General features: G+C 39.0%; 1 pseudogene; it reads left to right on the forward strand.

Moving 5' to 3' along the window:
* Positions 1-298: 298 nt before the first annotated feature.
* On the forward strand, positions 299-691 carry LOC149206601 (cytochrome P450 85A1 pseudogene; annotated as a pseudogene).
* Positions 692-5,342: the final 4,651 nt, after the last annotated feature.

Here is a 5,342-nt window from a genome sequence, read left to right on the forward strand (position 1 = left end):
CGGCAGTGGGAGCTGTTATTGAGCTTGTCAGAAAGTATGGTTTGCAAAGTCATTTTCCTGAAGACAAACTAAAAAAACCGGAACAGGAGAGAGAAGACATCTGAATGCATTTAAGGGAAAGTTGCTTGCTGGCACGGCTAGAACAGGGCTCATGATATCGAGATTTGTTCAAGACTCACATTCTAGGATGCCCGACGGTGATATCGACAGATCCAGCTCTCAACAGATATATCTTATTGAATGAAGGCCGAGGACTAATTCCTGGATACCCGCAGTTTATGTTTGACTTATTGGGAAAATGCAACATTGGAATGACCGCGTAATCAATCTGCAGGACAAAACTAAAGAGATGGTTTTGCTTTTGTCTTTACAGCGGGTAATGAGTATCAAGTCTGGTCCGAAGGCAGAGGCATTTTTGTCAGAATTCTGTAAACTCGTGGAAGGAACCATTTCCATGCCTATAAATCTTCCTGGTACCAGCTACAAACGTGGTTTCCAGGCAAGGGAAAATATCCTGAGAATGTTGAGAGAAGTGCTCAAGGAAAGGAGGGCTTCCATGGACACTTATAATGATATGATTGCAATGCTTCTCAATGACAAAGAAGAAAAAGCAGATGGCGCATCCGCTAATTGCAAGCTCACAGATGAACAGATATTCGATTTACTAATATCTATTATCAATGCTGGCTAAGAAACAGTTTCCACCACAACCATAATGGCTGTCAAGTATCTCCATGACAGTCCCGAGGCTCTCCGAGAGTTTAGAGAAGAACACCTAGCAATTTAGAATGGAGGAAAAAATACCAGGAGCAGGGGAAGTCTGGTTCTCTAAGTTGCATTGTGTGTGGCAGGTCTTCAAAGGATTTTGTTGATACTCACAGCCTTGTTATGCATGCGTATTACTCACAAGAGGCTGTTACCAACATATTGGACATGTAATTGCAGAGATGAATGCATCTTATAGACCTTTAAAAGAATATTCAGGAAGGGGATCAGTTAATCTGCCCAGAAGCTGTAGCCATTTAAGTAATAAATCTCAGTGTTATTTTTTGCCCAGTTTAGAGTCTGACTTGACATATGACCCAGTTTTCCACCCAGAATGTGAAGGAGAAAAATATGTCATGCAAAACTGTTCAAATTTAGAAAACATTTCTATAGAAGCATTGCAGTCTTCGAGCTATGATGTAGGCCTTTCCATTGGCAGCGCTGTGAGATATACAAAGCCCGAAAAAGAGTCTGCAAAGTGAAAGATGGCACACTGAAAGATTTTTTATCAAGTCAGCAGCTTCTGTCACCATCTGATTGTCACACTCCAATGGGAAATGACAGATATTTAAAGCGGATTGATGGAGCATTTCAATACGTTTCTCCAAATGATTCAATGGAAAAGCTCAATGTTGCAAGAGAATTTTCAGATAAAATACTAGTTTATGACCAGATGTTTTCTTTAGAGTACAATTTGCAGTCATTAAATGGAAAAGAAGACAGTGGACAAAAGGTAGACATGTTTCAACATGTTAAATGGAATGGATTGTCAAACTCAAAAGATAACCATATTTGCCAACATGGGATTGAGAAGGTTGATAATATCTTAATATCAATATCCAAAAACCAAACACGGTGCCCGTGTAAAAATCAGTGTTGTTCCAAGTTCATCATTAACACCACTAATTCTGTGGCTTTTGAAAAAAGTGCCAATCATAAGAAGGAAAGCACACAGGTATATAATAGAAGAAATGAAATGTTTCCAGTTTGAGAGTGAATGGTCTCATGCCAAGGATGATTGTCAGTTAAAAGCTTATAGTCATTGCATTCAGATGGATAGGAAAATGCCCCTTGCAGAATATATTGGCTTTGGTTTGAATTTGTCTAACTCTTCAAGAAACTGGACTGGCATGAATGGTTATGAATGAGTTTGCAGGGATAAAAAAAGACCATATATCTCTGATTATTGGATCCCAGAAATGAAGATGAATAATGATCAAGGAAGACTGTGCTTTTGAAATTACACAGCAGTTTCGTAGCGCGCTACGAAACTGCTGTAGCTGCATGTTACAGTTCAGATTGATCAATTATGATTAACAAAGCGGCAAATCTTTTTGAAATGTTTTGTCATCACACAGGTACATGAAAACGGTGGACAGCACATCAAGGACGTGGCAGTCTGCTCCATTTTGGGTAATTAAAGGATAAAGAACATGGCTAATTACTTTCGGATATCTTTGAGGAAAACAAAGGCATAAAAACAGGGACAGTTTCCTGTTTCTCAGCAGAGGTAAAGGGATACGACATTAAGGCCAGCAAGCAGCTACAAACATCCATCACAGCCACCGCCAGAAAGGAACCAGATGTCAAAGAACAAGAACCATTGTAATTAAAGCCATCATGCATAACACGGTGTTAGAGTCATAGTTGATTTAGAACTCTTAAAAACTACAGTCAACAGTTAGTTGTAATTATTAGTTAGGTAAATAGTTGATAGGTGTCATTAGAGGTAGTTATCGAATTCCCCTCATGCTGGAGGAGGAATATCGATACAGTAGAATAGGAACTCTATATATAGAAAAAGCAGAAATGTAATAGGGGTTGGAGATTTTATAAAACAGAGTACTGTTTTGGCTTATGTAGAAAGACAGAGTTCAGTAATATAATAGAACTGCTTTTCTTCTCAGGATTCATAAAGTGTTTCTATGTTCAAGATGTGTGGTTTTACTTTATCCTTGATTTATTTTACAGTTGCATAGATGTGTAATCACTCAGAATTCACTTATGCTGCTCTGATTTCCTGTACACATTCATGAACTGTGGTTTTATAAGAGTTGTGTTTCGAACATTTAAATGCCACATGCCCTGACTTCTATGTAAAGGTTGTATCATTATTTGCTGAGGTTTTATTGACTCCATAGGCCCAATGGAAACTTATGTAATGTTTGTCCAACCTTCATATTTGTCACTGTTATTTCACAAGAGTTAGCCCTCTTATTTTTTAATCAAAATCAATAACCTTTTGAGAGAGCCCTCTCAGGCTAAGGAGGCTAAACCTTAGTCAAAAGATTGGTTTGAAACAGTTACTTGAAGTCTTCCTGGTCAGCAGCCATCCAGGGCTTGATTTTGAGATAACACATGCTATAGCTCAACTGACTCACAAGAAAAGTGTATTTCCTTCTGACAGCTGCATGTGCCACATCTGTAGCTCAAACTGAAGTGCTCCAAGAGGATAATATATTGTTTATAGTCTAAATATGTTAAATTGGAAACTAGGGCCAAACTCCATGTGGGTTAGCTTATTTCTGGCAGCTGATATTTTTATTGGTTCCCTCTCATCGAGAGGTGTAGGATTGATCCAAAGATCATCCGATTCCGATAAGTATTTATGGAGATATGAATTTATTTTGTTTATGTAATTATTATCAAGCCGACCAGCTCTTATGTAGGCTCTAGAAGCCCAACCGACGTGTCTATTCAACCTCTACATTTTTAGTATAAATAAGAGAGGATTTGGAGTCATTAGACACACATTCTTCATGTGATCTCCTCTCCACGTCCTGGGTTTTTGGTGAAGGAGATACACTAATGAAGAATGCCCTAGCTGCAGTCACAGTCAACGTAATACCCTGATTCATGGAGATATATATACGCTGAAATCGCACAGCATGGAAATCTATATATACACACAACATCCAAGGGATTCATATACGGTTATGGAAAACGCTGATACGCTATTTATGAAGAGACATCTACACGTTGTCGCAGTTATGCTGATCATGACATTTATACGCAGGTCATAAACAATGAAATCAAATACGTTGGGTCTCGAATTTGCAAGCGAATGAAGATACCCTATCCGCAGTTTAAGAGATACGTGGATACATATATATACGCATAGCATTACCAGATAATATACGCATAGATGGAGAACTTTATACACGCAGACTTCGAGTCATGTATACGATGTATACGCAGGCCCTAATACAGCTGTCATGTATCACTGTAATGCGCAGGCCCTAATACGCATAGCAGCTGTCATACGCAGGTATAGAGCCGCAGGAAATATATATATATATATCCGCTTCACGCTGGACCATATGGAACGCTGACAGTCAGGATTATGGTGAACACTATATAAATATCTGCTTCACGCTAGACTGTCACATATAAGGATTGCAGATATATATAATACAGTCATGATCTGTTCATGGTTACGCAGGTCATTATCCAACACAGTCATGGATCCGCTGAGATGTATTCATCTACAAACTGAACCCTAACACGCTGATACGCTGTATACGCTGATATATTTATGGTACGCTGATGTTGTAAACCCTAACACGCATATGAACGCAGTCAAGTAATGAAGGCTGTACATATGAAGGCAGTGATGTATTTATGGACGCAATTATATGGAACGCAGAGATATACGGGTCATAGTCATTATGAATGTAGTCATATTTATGATGAATGTAAGCGCTGGTCATTGGACTGTAACATAAACGCTAGATGTTGGGCAGTAATATATACGCTGGTCCAGAATGAATATAAATGGTCATACGCAGCAAATGTATGTGGTTGAAAAAATGGACATATATACTCGCAGGTGAAATCATATAAATTGTTATATGGGCAGCATCTAGCAACATGATATATAAGCAGCATATGGATGCATGATGTATATGGGCAACATCTGGGCAACATGATATATAAGCAGCATATGGATGCATGATGTATATGGGCAACATCTGGGCAACATGATATATAAGCAGCATAATGCATATGGGCAGCATCTGGGCAGCATGATGATGCAGCGTGATGTATGATATGCATGGGAAGCACAATGATGCATGGACAACATCATGATGAATGTAATTATGAGCATAGGCAGCTTGATGATGATGATGGATGAGATCATGGACATGAAGGGCAGCATGATAAGATCATGGACATGGGAAGCATGATGATTATCATGACTAGTGCAGCATGATGCAGTATGCAGTGGTGCAGCAAGAGGACCAGATGCAGCACGATGATAGGTGGAGTCACCTTGGAGGATCAGTTGAAGCAGAATGTCTTCAACTGATCTCATCGTTATAGAAGATGATCTATGCTCAGATCTAGACAAGTCAAAGTGTTGACTTCTGTTGTAAATGTACTCTCTCTCTCTTTCTCTGTTGAACTTTGAAGATAAAAGAAGATTTGATCAAAGGGTTTCCCCACACATTGTGGGGTTTGTCCCTGGCTCGCGCCATATCTTGTGTCCTCTTGTCTTGGCTTGTCTTCTGCGTTTTATATTTATGTTCTATCTACAGTTTATCTTAATGCTGATGTGATTGCTAACTGTGAAAATT

This window comes from Pinus tabuliformis, chromosome 1_2 (genome assembly GCF_031772625.1).
Source record: "Pinus tabuliformis cultivar Carrire ecotype Pingquan chromosome 1_2, CPIR1, whole genome shotgun sequence".
In the NCBI taxonomy this organism is placed as follows: domain Eukaryota; kingdom Viridiplantae; phylum Streptophyta; class Pinopsida; order Pinales; family Pinaceae; genus Pinus; species Pinus tabuliformis.